This window comes from Stegodyphus dumicola, chromosome 5 (assembly GCF_044657685.1).
Source record: "Stegodyphus dumicola isolate Sdum_Otavi_A_Nest chromosome 5, ASM4465768v1".
In the NCBI taxonomy this organism is placed as follows: domain Eukaryota; kingdom Metazoa; phylum Arthropoda; class Arachnida; order Araneae; family Eresidae; genus Stegodyphus; species Stegodyphus dumicola.
The window spans coordinates 120814467-120829685 of record NC_140772.1 but is presented as its reverse complement, the minus strand read 5'-3'; the positions used below and the strand labels follow the sequence as shown (position 1 = coordinate 120829685).

General features: G+C 32.2%; 1 protein-coding gene across 3 annotated transcripts in view; it reads right to left on the bottom strand.

Moving 5' to 3' along the window:
- The window catches only part of Cbs (Cystathionine beta-synthase), a 68994-nt gene that overhangs the window by 52386 nt on the left and 1389 nt on the right, over positions 1-15219 (bottom strand). For 2 of the 3 annotated variants that reach the window (XM_085816998.1, XM_085816997.1), the window contains exon 2: positions 5381-5444. The exons of the other annotated variant lie outside the window; for it this stretch is intronic. The gene's annotated coding sequence lies outside the window, so the exon portion shown is untranslated. The remainder of the gene's footprint in view (positions 1-5380; positions 5445-15219) is intronic. 3 annotated transcript variants of the gene reach the window in all.

The window sequence follows — 15219 nt, the reverse complement described above, 5'->3', positions numbered from 1 at the left end:
AAATCATGTTTCAGTGGTATCATCTAAGAAAGAAGTAATTAACTAAATGCAGTAAATTGCATACTAAATCATCATCAAATAGTCAAACCTATTATGGTTACACAAAGGTTTCAAATATCTTTTAACATCTGAATCATTATAGTAAGTGTAATAATTTTTCAGTTATATGATTTTATAATCTTTTTATTTTTGATGACTTACCTGGGCACATACACCCTGTGCCTTCATGTGGCCTTTATTTTTGCAACCGTTGAGAAATTTATTCACATCATGGAATCTTTCTAGAGGTATTGTCATAATTTTAATGCCAAAATACCCCAGATACATAATATCTAAATTTATGTCCTTTTAATATATTGCCTTAATATCTCGGACATATTTCAAAACGCATACATATATGTGTAATAGATTAAAACTCGGAAGCAATGATTAGCGGAAATTTGTATGGCATAGAAGTGTTGATCCATAATGAATAGGAAAAATTGAGGCGAAGGGAGCATTTTTTATTTCAGCAAACATGTTGCGGCTATAATCAAGTTGCCTATACCGAGAATTTTTACATTTTAGATAAATTTGCAGTAAGAAATAAGGGACAGACACATAACCGTCTAGCCAGGTCAAAGCGTAGAAAGCAAGTGCGTTATGTTCAGGGTGAAATCTTAATGAGACTGAGTTAGTTTCGGTTCTCAATGCATTTTGATTGGATAGTTAATATTGCTATAAAATTACTATTGGCTGCTTGAGTTTTAGTTCCATTTACAACAGAATTATGTGAGAGTTATATGACATAGATTTTTCTCGAAATGATGCACTGTAGAGAGAAGTTACTATTTTTAGAATACAAAAAGGAAATTAATTTACGCAGCTAATTTAATCTTTTACATATTCTTTATTTTTCTAACATATACATGCTTTTCTAAAGATGTCACTAAATGTATTATAAGCTATACATACAGTGGATGGACAAAAATATGGAAACACTTTGTGAAATGCATGTTTGAAAAGAAAGATTGATTTTAATGAAATATGTAGGTGGCGCTGGCGTTTTTGACTACTGACGCCACGTATACAACTTCGTAAATATGCTAAACAGTTCAGTTCTTGTCGGAGTATTGTTATGTGAGGTTGTCATTGCATTATGACAACAACAAGTTAACAGACTTCGAACGTGGGCAAATTGTTGGAGCACGTATGGTAGGTGCTTCCGTAAGCAAGGTAGCCGAGGTGTTTAGTGTTTCAAGAGGTACTGTATCGAAGATTTATTCCGCATATTTGAAAAGCGGAAAAACATCATCTGCTAAATCACAGCGCGGACGAAAGTGCGTCCTGAGTGATCGTGACAGACGATCATTAAGGGCAATTGTGACGAAAAATAAGACCACAGCTGCAAAAGTTACTTCTAAAATGAATGTTGTGTTACCGAACCCTGTGAGTACCAAAACAATTAGAAGGGTGCTTCATAAACAGGGAATTGCTGGCCGTGCTGCAATTGAGAAGCCACTCATCAGTGATGCTAATGCCCGTAACAGGAAAAGGTGGTGTTTAAGTCATAAAGTCTGGACTATAAAGCAGTGGAAGCGAGTAATATGGTCTGACGAGTCTTCTTTCACATTGTTTCCCACTTCTGGCCGAGTTTACGTCTGGAGAACGCCATCTCAAGCCTATAATACAGACTGTTTGTTGCCAAGAGTGAAACATGGCGGGGGTTCTGTTATGGTTTGGGCAACCATATCGTGGTTCTCTGCTAGCCCCATGATAACTGTGACAGGGCATATGATTGCCAAGACTTATGTGAACATTTTGGCCGATCAAGTTCATCCCATGGTACAAACTTTGTTCCTCCATGGTGATGGTGTCTTCCAAGACGACAAAGCCCCTGTTCACACAGCTCACATTGTCCAAGACTGGTTTTCTGAGCACGAGGATGAGTTGTCCCATCTCCCCTGGTCACCACAGCCACCAGACCTGAATATTATCGAACTATTGTGGTCTACATTGGAACGGAAAGTGCGTTCTCGTTATCCACCGCCAACATCGTTATCTGAACTTGCCACCGTTTTGCAGGAAGAATGGTATAATATTCCCTTGGCAAACATACAGGAACTGTATTTATTCATTCCGAGAAGACTGCAAGCTGTTTTGGATGCCAACGGGTTTCCTACACCATATTAAGCAAAGAAACATGTTTTTTTAAAGGTGTTTCCATATTTTTGTCCAACCCCTGTATATACGGCATGGCCAGTCAGAAGGTTCAAGTATAGAAACAGGTTTCTGGTGTTAAAAGATTAAGTGCAAGCAATGTCATGCATGTAATGATGAAAAGAATACATTTCTTTCCAAAAGGAGAACTTCTTCCCAGGATTTTCAATAATTGATGTTTTAGGAAAAAAAAAAAAAAGGGGGTAGTTTTTCATTGGTATATAACTCATTCATAATATTATTTGAATGAATTCCAAGAACATTAATAATGTATTTTTAGCATAGTGAATATACAAAATTATAAATTAAAGAATGTTACAAAACATCACTGAATAATCCTTAAAGGGGAAAAAGTCGAGCTTGAAGTCAAGTCAAAAAGAATGTCAAAAATCCCTAATTTTGAAATGAAATAGCTTAGTCGATTTTTGTCATATGGGAGTCAAACTATTTTTTAATAATGAATATACACATTTACTCGGTGCTAACTAAAGGGACCAAAAGACAGTATAAAAAGATTTGTCATTTTTAAAAAATTAATATTTTCAATTTTAAAATGTCCGAACATAAGTATTTCTGTCATTTAAAGCATTTTGGTAACTGAAAAATATATGTCTACAACCAACTATTGTGAAAGCGTAATAAATACAATGGCATAATATGGTTGCAATAAATACATACAAATACAGTCAAAAGTCTTTAATCCGGACGTATATAATCCGAACCTCAAAGCTACAAACTTTCTGCGCATGCATCAATGCTTAATGCGTTAACGCAAGCGCATATGCATCTACGCATGCGCATAATACGTTTACGCATGCGCGTTTAATGTTATAACGGACGGTATAAGCTAAGCTAAAATTATCTAATTATCTATTTCAGTTAATGTTGCAAATTGCATTGTTCCTTAATCTTCTAATTAAATCCGGCTTATTATTTTTTGCAGACTGTTAGAGCAATTTTATAAAAGTAAGCTTGAACTTTCGATTATGTCAAAAAGAATTTCCGATTCTGGAGCTACCAAAGGATCTATAAAGCGAAAGCATGTTCCGATGTCCATCAAACAAAAAGTGGAATTGCTGCAAAAAATGGATAAAGGCATATCCTTTGATTCTCTAATCATTCCGAAATATGTTTATCAATTTCACACTGCGGGGGGGGGACGACGTGGCGCGCAATGAACTGGAAGTTGATCTGTCAGCACTATCCTTGTCTTCAGGGCAGAGGTAGATGTTTTTATTTTATTCGGCTTATAATTCCTTACTAAATGTAGTATTTCATCTCGATGTACTCTGATATGATTTAAATCAAATTCCTCATCATTATAAATATCACGAATACATATCAAATAGTTTTCTTGTTGCAATTTTCTAATTTCGACTATGCGCAACGTGTGCTTTGCGCATGCGCGCGTTGAAAGAAATGTTTAATAAAGTAAACAAATAAATTTAATTTTTTTTTCTGCATGCCATCTTACCAGATTTAAACTGATGATCTATAATCCGGAAAAACCATTAATCCGGAATCGTCGAAGTCCCGAGGAGTCCGGGTTAAAGACTTTTGACTGTAATGAGATTATGGCTTTTCAGAGCAAAAAGCCATAATGATTATACTTTGAGTATATTCTCATATAGCTGCCTATTTTTATGACAAAATTCAGCACATGAATATGGGGAAAGTACAGAATTGCCCACTGCTTGGCACGTTTTTATGAATTGCACAAACTCGGTATCTATGTACACATTGACCTATTTTCAATTAAAAAAAATCAGAGAATTGCACAAATTCGGCATTGCACACTCCCTTGACTTTGTCCATATACACAGCGATGTATTTTCATTAAAAAGTCAAAGGAAATTGACAAAAATCCAATTCTTCTAACTCTTGTAAAAAGCGCCAAATAAGTGAGCGATTCTGCACTTCACCCTTACAATGACATAACATGGTTACAATAAATACACACAAATAATGTGATCATGGCTTTTCAGAGCAAAAAGCCACACTTTGAATATATTCATACCTGCTCACTTTTGTGACAAAATTCAGCACATGGATTATTATAAAAATTTTAGCAATTCTGTACAGATAATATAAAATAATTATATTAATGTGTCTGCTATTCTCACTATCTCCAAAAATATTAATAATGGCACTAAGAACCTTAATTCTAAAATTCAGACAGCTATTAATAATGCCAAATTCATCATCACTGAGAAAAATTTAAATCTCCAAAACGCATTTTACTGAAAATTAGAGAAAAAAAAAAGTAGCTTATTAAAATATATTAAAAATTTATTCTGATGCAAGATTTCAGAGACAAAAGAAATTATAACCTTATCAAACATGAAATAAAAAGTAAGCAGAGATTCCAAACATGAAAACTGCAATAATTATGTCAGTAATCTCTCACATATCGATCAATGAGTCCAAATTCGATCCAAATTTTTAAAAATAATAATCAAAGTTCCTTAGGCTCTATCACCCACAACAAATGCAAATTATATAACCTCACAGATGGCAAATGAAATTGCTGATACCTTTGAAGAACAAATCACTACAAATGATCAGTGGTTTGAATCTCCAAATTTCACTTTTACTACTCCAAAGGAGGTTACAAAATTATTAAAAAATTTAAATCCCAAGAAGGCCTCACGATACGAACAAATTAATAAGACAGCACTCAAACCCATTGAAGGGAGAGGGCACAGTTGTATTTATACCAAAAGCAAAGTAAAGCAAATGATAACATAGCGCCATCTGTCCACAGAAATAAATATGTCGTCTGTCCATAGAAATACAACTGTGGCTCCTGCATTCTCAGCAGAATTTCAATGCTCCCAATAAAGAGGGAGCTGTAGACTAGCGGCTCAAAACAGGGATGGCTGTGAACGGCTCCCTATGAGAAAATCTTTTGAACGAACTGCGCATGCGCCGTTTCTTTTTATCGCCAACAAATGATGGTAAACATATTGTAATTTCTCGCCAGCGTTTCGCGTTTCATTTGAATTAGCATAGGTGTTATCATTCAGATTAATAACAACGATAATATAAAAAGTCATTTCAAATGTTTACCCAAGGAAATATTTTTTGCTCTTTTTCACACTATATATGCTATCATCGATAGAATTAAGAACTTTTAGTAATTAGGTCAAAATTAATTTTAACGTGTAAATTTCAAACTCACAAATTTGAATACAGATTTTCATCAGATGTCTGAAGGCAGTTACTATATTTCAGTACAGCAAATCCTGGAATATAAAAGAAAAAAAATTTAATTGAAGTCTATTCTTCAGCTTCATTCTAATTCCTATCGATACATCTCTCTAAAACAGTTTATTACAGAAGTTTCAGATGTAAAAGAAGTTCATAAAAGTATTAATCAATGAAATTATTTCCAATGGTCGGTGAAATTGGTTGCAGTTTCAGACACTGTTGCAGAAGTTTTCACATACAATTGCTGTTTATTGTGCAAGTAATATTGAAACTAACTAAAGTGCTTGCATAGATTTCTGCATCTTGGCGGAAAAAATGGAACATTAGTGGAAACAAATTATGTATATATTGATACTGTAAAATTTGGGAGGTTTCAAAGACCCAGCAGAAAATATGGTGGCATTGATATCAGTTGCATATTTACTTTTCCAGACTATTATATCTGAAAAGTACGAAAAGCATTTCATCTACACCATCAGCTTCTTACAAAAATAACTGAGGCTCATCTCAGTTATTTTTGTAATATAGTATGTACGTATTAATAAAAGATGCTGTGAATGTAATTTGCTGTACAAGATAATAAACATGAGTGTCGTTAGGATTTCTAAATATATGTTTGAACAATTATGTACAAAACATTCCTTCAAATTCACTTGAAAGAAATGAGGAAACGAAACTGAAAAAATTCAAGAATCAGTAAAAAGCAACTTTTTTTATATTTGGATGATATTTTCTTAATGCTATGTTTAAAATCACAATTTCTTAAACTGTTTGTTTTAAGTATACATTTATACTTCTTGCAGGGTTAAAGTGGCCCTAAATCAACATAATTTATTATATTATAAATAATGAAAATTGTACATTACTTATATAAAGAGAAACATAAAGTGACATAGTATGTTAAGTTAGGTTTGCAAAGGTAATTTAAATATTTTCATTGTGCAAGACTTGTATGCTTAAGAATTTTTCAATCTTGGTGTTATTTATCGTATAAAACATCACGATTCAAATAAAAGTACTATTTTGTGGTATAATTCCATTATAGGGGCCGTAGCAAATTGCAGCAAAAATATATGTGCAAAATCTAACGAAAGCGTTGATTTCACACCACGTAAATTTAAATAGTTCTATATTTGTAAGTCATCGCCCACACGATATATTTATTAGGGAAGCTGACTGCGATACGACAAGGCCTAGGCTCGAATTCCGGAGAAGGCATGGTTATAACTGCTGGTTCCTTCATAGATTTTTCCGCACACCCCTATTGGTTTATTAGGTGCCTCCATAATAAAGTGACCACCACCTGGCCTTAGTTGTGGCCAAGCCGAAGGCCCGCCGTTGGGGGGGGGATATTTGTAAGTCGCCATTGGAATACTGGTTTATTTTTTTTATTCTTTTTTGATAATGATATGGATCTAACAATTTGGGAATTGCCCAATGACAAAATGTCTGCAATATAATTTTTACAAAGAAAAGACATCATTCATTATAGAATATTATGATCGAAAAATCACGAGATGAAATTATGCTTTAGTGGTAACTCAATAGCGAAATGGAGGTGCAGGAATGAACCTGTATTCTGAAGAAAGGATTAAGAAGTCAGATATTGGATCGAAGGAACGAAAATCCCCTTCCTTATAACTGATAGGCAGGCTCACCTATTTTTGGTATCAGGAGATGACATCTATTTTTTTTTATCTAATTTTGTGAACTCCAACTGAAGATGAACCACAATACAACTGTAGACTGGAAGATATGCGTGAGGTGTGTGCCATAGCTTTAATTTCTCAGCCTAAGTTGAAATTCGGCGGATGTGGAAAAAATTATGAAGCAGACAAAAGCCTTTTCAGTAGAAGCAAGAATAACATTGGACGTCTTCTTCTGCCACAATGGGTTTTCGGTGGATTGTGCAGAGAATCAAAAGAATGTTTTAATCGCTATTCCAGATCGATCGGTGAAAACCTTATGGAACATCATAAAGGTTTGGTTTGGTTTATGTGATTAGAGCAAAGCCTCGAGGGCTATCTCCCTAAGGGAAGAGAGGCCTACGTGGAGGACTTTCTAAGGGAAACTGGCTTGTATACACATTACACATAGAGAAAACCATTAAATTGTCTATACAGCCAGCCCGTTTGCGGGATTCAAACCTCAGACCGAACTACCAGTGTTCAGCGACTTTATCGCTCGGCCACTGATGTTCGAACATCATAAAGGAAAATGTCACAGAAGGAAGCATTATGTATACTGACTGCTAGAAATCATGTAAGTTGGATGAACTGCGATATGTCAGCATTGAACATTTTACTGTGAACCACAACTAGAATTTTGTGGACCCCGAAACGGGGACCATACGCAAACAATACAGCGACTGTCGGGCAGTGCTAAATGGCATAATAATTTCAATTCTTATTTGTCCGAGTTTATGTATAGACATTTGCACAAAAAACAAAAAAAAAAAAAACTGAAATTTTTTCTGCGATGTTGCAGGATCTTAAAAATTTTATGCCTCCCGTTTAATTTCACTTATTTTTAACCCTTTTTTTTAATAAATTAAATTAACAAAAAAGTGTAATATATGAAGTTAACCTTCCATCAACTTAAATTAATAATCTTAGATAGTTACAATAATGCTTTCTTACAGTTACAATTAGCGGTTTGTTTATATTAAATTATAATAATAAAGTGTATTATATGAAAGTAAACTTCCATCTAAATTAAAATAATAATCTTAGATAGTTATTTTTTATTATTATGCTTTTCTTGAGTTAAGGTTACCATAATTATTTTGGCATCAACAATAGTTTTGGTGATTTTTTGCGGTCCCTATAACGGAATTGTACCGTATTTTTAAATGAAAATCTAGTTATTTAAGTCCTTTGTATCTATAAAAATACATACTGCAATTATTTACTTAAGTCATAAGGCCCTTTTCAAAAGTTTATGTCTAATTTAAAATAATTAGTTAATGTCAACTTAATCATATATATAATTATTGTAAAATCGTGGTGTTTAAAATGCTTTTCGCTACTGAAAAAGAGTGTTTTTGTTATAACTTTATAGAATTAAAAATCCCTCAAAGTAGTATATTTATAGTTTAAAATGTTTGTTAATAAAAATTTATTTATTTACATGATGTTTCTTAGAGTGAAGTAAAAAAAAAAAAAAAAAAAAAAATGATTGCTTGCTTATTTATATTCATGAAGGTATATTTCTAATACAAGTAATAATAACTTATGAAAAATGTTTCATGATTCGAGTAAAATCTGGATATAAGGGCCTTTATAGCAGTCGAAACAATGTCGTTTCTTTTCAAATTGTATGTGCCATGTTCAAATGCATGATTTATGTGAATTCAATCACAAATTTGATTCTGCTTTGATCTGAGTGTTTCATGATTTTTTGCTGTATTGAAGAAAATTTTTTGGAAATTAGTTAATGGCATTAAGGTTCTTTAAATTAGTGTGTTCAAGATTTGGCGTATATGAACCGTTATCCTCCTTATTTATAAATATGTTGGTAATTTCAAATGTAGGTAATAATGGAACTCTGATGTAAATAGAATTATTATAAAAAATGTTGTATGATTCTGACAAAATTTCAATGTAAAGCGTTTTTATATCATTTGACACAAGGCTGCGGTTATTCACTTAAATCAATTAGGCCCTTTTCAGATTGTATCTACCATGTCCAAATGCATAATTGATGTGAATTTAATCACAAGTTTGATTCTAATATATGGAGTTTTTCTAATTTTGAAGAAAGTGTTTTGGATATTGACTAATAGCATTAATACTCTTTCAAATAATGTAGCTATTATTTAATGTAGAGTTTATGTGAATCTATTCATGCATGTTGTTCCTGAAAATGACATCAGAACATTAAATACCTGTTTATTTATATTCATGAAAAAATATTTCAAACCTAGGTAATTATTTATTACTCTTGTATGTAGAGCTAATATAAAGTGTTTCGCATTTGTGTTAGAAGTTGGATGTTTGAAGTTTTTGCTTTGAAAATTATTTCAAACCTTAAAAACTATGTCTTTAGTATTACAAAGTTTGCTTTATCTAAGTGTAATCGTATAACAAGTTAGGATATATAATTTAGATCTTTTATGCTTGTTCTCAGCATTAAAAATCAAGTTATGGTTATATGCAAAAAAAAAAAAAAAAAAAAAAAAGAGAGAGAGAGAATCTTTTCAAATTATGTGTCTAACATTCAGATGTTTGATTTAAGTCAGTTTATTTGAAAATGAAACTGAAGAAATTTATTACTTGCTACTATTATTAGTATGCGGTGTAGCTGAAAATCAAGTAAAAACATTTTATGATAAAATTTTTGTATCTGAAACTGCAAGATAATTTTCTTTTTTCCCTTTTTGTAATTTATTATGTACTTTAAAACTTGTTATTGAGTTCTTACATTTCCTTATTTTTCAAGTGTTAAAATACTATATGAAATTTTTATAGATGATTACTATATGATATACTATATGATTTTTTAGTAAAATAAAAATTTATTTTTTATTTGTGCAATTTTCTTACTTTATGAAATCACAAAACTTGTTTAAGAACTACAAAACTCGTTTAAGAACATCTTATTACAAATAATGTTTAAACATTTAATATTTCTAAAATCTAAATTTATAGGTGATGAAAGCATAAATGAAGAAGTACGTCATACTCAATTAATCACACTACATAAGAGAAACATTTACGAAAGTCAGTAAACATGTATTGCCACTATTTCATTATTATTTTTTTTTTAATTTGCATTTTTAAAATTCTCTAAAAATGGGGCATAAATAATATAACGATAGACATAAAATGACTGCATAATAGGTATATAAAGCGGTTGAAATCTGATGTAAGAAAGTTAATTTTACTATATTATGCAACGATGAATTTCAATCATGAAGTTGGAAGGTTTGTTTAGAAGGAGATTCTGATATAACCCTAGGGCTTCTGTGGAAGTTTCTATTGTTGGTCATGAGGCATTCCTCCTTAAGGCAGATATCTGTAAAATACTTTTACATAATCCAAATAATCCTAATCTGTTAGTTCTCAGTGAAGATATTCCTTCTGTTAGGTAGCTAGCACACATTTCATCATTCTCAATTAAACTAGCAAACCTCTTTAAATGTAATAGCTTTGATTCCCATAGAACATTTTAAAATTTAGGAAAATATTTTTTTGTAATCTACATGAGCATTAAAGTTATATATGAATGGAAAATACTCAAATAATTATTCCAAAACTAAATAAATATGGTTATTAGAGAAAAAATTCTGAAATTTGTAGGGTTTTTTTTTTTTTTTTTTTAGTTTGTTAAAGATGTCTTCAAATCAATCCATAATAAAATTATTACTTTCAGGTTAGGTTAACTTCATATGGACTATCTGCCTAAGGGAAGGGATGCTTCCATGGAGGACCTTTCTTAGGAAAACTAGCACCCAAAATATTTATTTTTATGACAGGAATTTTTCTTATTTTGTTCTCAGAAGCACTATCATAATATTCGAAAAATGTCTCTTCTGCCTAGTGATGGCTCGGAAGCTGAACGTGAATGTTTTCACGGAAAGAATTTTAATATTTAACTGTTCAGTTTTCATTGTTCGCAAAGAACTCTGTCTAAATAGAAGATCTTTCATTTTCAGCATTTAAAACAGTTATCATATATGTGAAAAATATTATTTATAGATAAAGTGAAAAAGGAACCACTCTCACATTCGAATTTTCCGATAATTGATAGAAACAACGCCAAGTGGCGCATAATAGTCAAATGTAGTAGCCCAATGATCATTTGAAAATAAATACATTTCACTATGTCCGTGAGCATGCGCATAACAGGCCTTCCGTAAGGAGCCGCTCACAGCCATACCTGTTTTGAGCCGCTAGTGAGCTGTAGTACCTGTTCGCTCCCCAAAATGATAACCTTGCTTAAAATCTATATCAAATACAAGGTTGTTGCTTTGCCTAACTGCATGTTTTATTTGTTGTTTTTTTTTCTCTTGTTTGTGTGTTTCTCTTCTCTCTAAACTAATATGGCATTTTTTTTATTGTTCACATATGCTACAATTAACAATGAAAACCCTAAAAGGACTCTGCAGTTTTAATTTAACAGTTCTTAGAGATAATTCACAGGCCCACAACAGCCCGAGACTTATGATTGTGTTAAAACAGCCATGATTGCATTTATTATTAAAATATTTGCTATGTTGTTGCAACTGTTCCCAATAAGAAATTTCAATCACATTAGATTTGCAAGAAATGGTTACAGTCGAAAACATCGCGGCAAAAACATCGCGGACGAAAACGTCGCGGAGAAAACAACGCAAGGAGAAAACGTCATGCTACAAAACATCGTGGGAGAAAACATCGCAAGGAGAAAACATCGCAGTAAAAAACAACGTGGTACAAAACATCGTCGTCGAAAATAAAGCGGTTCAAAAACTTCGCAGTTTAAAAACATCGTCGTCGAAAATGTCGTGGTAAAAAATAAAGTATCTACAAATCGTCGCATGACGATAACATCGCAGATATGCTTTTTTCAGACATGCTTTTCGCAGACATTCTTTAATAACTGTAAATTTATATTCCCATAATGTTTGTGAGCGCAAGATGGAAAGAAGGATAATTTTTACTTTCATATTTTTTATTAACTAATAAATTTTTGCTGAGAAAATAAGAAGGAAACTTAAGCATAGAAAATTAATGCAACTTATAGCACTTAATGGAATTTTAAACCGACATAGTTAACTAACAAAGGCCATTAATAAATAATTTTTGTAATGCTTTTACTGGTAATTTTTCATGAAAAGTATAAGCTATAAGTTGCATTTAATTATCTATGCTTAAGTTTCCTTCTTACTTTTTCAGCAAAAATTTATTAGTTATTTAAAAAATTGTGAAAGTAAAAATTATCCTTCTTTACATCTTGCGCTCACAAATCATTATGGGAATATCCATTTCCAATTATTAAAACCTGAAAAAAAAAATGTCTGCGATGTTATCGTCATGCGATGATTTGTAGATACTTAGTTTTTTACCACGATATTTTCGACGACGATGTTTTTAAACTGAGAAGTTTTTGAACCGCTTTATTTTCGACGACGATGTTTTGTACCACGATGTTTTAGAACTGCGATGTTTTCTCTTTGCGATGTTTTCTCCCACGATGTTTTGTAGCACGAAGTTTTCTCCTTGCGTTGTTTTCTCCGCGACGTTTTCGTCTGCGATGTTTTTGCCGCGATGTTATCGGCGGACACAGCAAGAAATATGATTATGCTGATTATAGGAAAAAGCTAGTCCATTTCTCTAAATTCCAGTTTTATACGGATAGCAGTTTTATTTTTTCAGCATTCCATACCTTTCTAAATGCAATACTTCTTGAAACACTGTTATCATATAATTACAAACCATATTCTTCCAGATGTTACACTTCCCTTCATGCATTAGCATTCTAAAATATTTTCAAAAGATAATCCACCATAACGTTGTTCAGACATTAGGTTATTTTGAAGCAGATGAAAAAAATGTGCAATGCCCTTGCTGGGACTCAAACTTGGACCTCTCGAATACACGCCGAGTGTGCTACCGTTATACCATGAAGGCATGTAGAAAGAAGGGAGAAAATACCTTATAGAGTCCACCTTTTAAAGGATTACTGGGGATTAGGGGACCCAGTTGCCAAATCCTGGTGGTAGAGATGTAAAAATGTGCAATGCCCTTGCTGGGACTCAAACCTGGACTTCTCAAATATCCACTGAGTGTGCTACCGTTACACCGTGAAGGAATACAGAAAGGAGGGAGGGAATACCTTATAGGTGACCCAGTATTTATGTATTTTCTATCAAAAAGTTTTGACAAATAAAATCTGTTGCCAGATATGATTTATTGCTGATAACGGACATGTATAGCATCACAATACACACTCGTGCATGTGCTGAAAATGCTTAGACTATAGAATTTGGCAAAATCATGTAAAAATTAATTAATTAATTAATTAATTAAAAAACACAGAACCGTTCATCTATACTTAAATTCGCATTTAAGTGAATTTATGTGGCCCACTTTCACGGATGATGACAATTTTGTTGTGCATTTGTCATGATTTTTACCACCTTTCAAGACTGATGGGAAAATCTGTAAGCATTCACTGGTTATCCCATTAAAATTTTTCCAATGATTTAACCACATACAACCACCTGCTCGACTATAAATCCAAAAATTTTTTCCTATAACCAGTCTTTTTATAGATCTAGTGCAAATTTATACCTAGAAAGAATGACTGACTATTGCACAGAAACATGTTCCCACCCATTTGAAATAATAAAATTTATATAAGCTTTGTTAATGCAGGAATATTTTCTGAATATGGGATATCTTCCAAGACATCCTGAAGTTGGTCACGGAATTGGAATGCAGCATAATCCCGGATGCTCGATCACCTCAAATTAGTAACCATGTAAAAACACCCCAGATTTTTAGTGATATCAACAAATTCATGCAGAACCATTGCTAATACATAGTCTTACTAGAGAGAGTAGGACCATATGCTATGGTCAGCTAATACGTATATTGCTAATACGTAGTCTTACTAGAGGGAGTAGGACCATATGCTAAGGTAATTCAAATTTATGATAATCAGAACCTATATTAAAGCAACCAATGCAATCGCACCATTGGATTAATGTCATTTTACTTTATGATAAACATCAATCAATCATTTAAAAAATTGCCAATTGTTACAGAAACTGCAAGTATTGAAAAAAGGTTCCGTTATCATACATATAATGGTTTTAAAATTATAATGTGGTTATATGTTTGTCAAAAAATTTTTTTTAAATATACAAATTTATTTTTCAAATTCTTTTGGGAATTATTTCTGAAAGAGTTACTACAGTTCTTCAAAAGCTACAAATTTCTCCCAGATTTCTTGGTAATTTTTATTTTGTAACTAAAGTTCAAAAAAATCATGCAAAAGTAAATAATTAAACTGCTTATATTGCTGATGGATAGAGTCAACTGTGCATAGCTTGGAAAACCTTTCACATTACAGGGTTAAAAAATACTTAAAAAATATTTAAATGTAAAAATTTTATAAGCTAACAGTCACCGACTTTATTACCTATATGCGACATATTTAATGACATGAAGATATCAACAGCACTTTTGAATACTTGACACATATTATATATAGTGTATTTCAATAAATTATGCTTTCAGTTCAGTCAGCAACTTCATTTCCTGCTTGTCTTTATTACCTACATGTGACATATTTAATCATGAAAATATTGACAGCACTTCTGAGTTCTTGATGTATACTATAACAGGTATACTACAATAAATTACTGTACTTCCTGATTACCTGCTACCCCATGAATAATTGCCGATTTTGTGATTTAGCAAAACATTTATTTGGCTATCATTATGGATTTTAATATTCTGGCTTGTAGGTATGATTTTGTTCATAAATTATAGCAGGGTTTCTTAAACTGTGGGTCGTGACTTGCAGCAGGGGGTCGTAAAAATTTTAGCAGTTTTGATATTTCTCTAATTTATTATAATAATTTTATAGTGACCAAATATTTTTTCACAATGTATCTGAAAATAGATAAAGATATGGCAATACAGACAAAGAAAAAAACGAAAACGCTTCAACGCATTCTTTTTATAATATAAACGTTCATTTTCTTTGCTTTGCACGTGATGCTGTCATTTCGTCTGTTACTTATTTAAAATTTTCACATTGTTCTATGTCTTAAAATTAGAAATTCCATTTAATGACCTAAAACTGCAATAGTATATT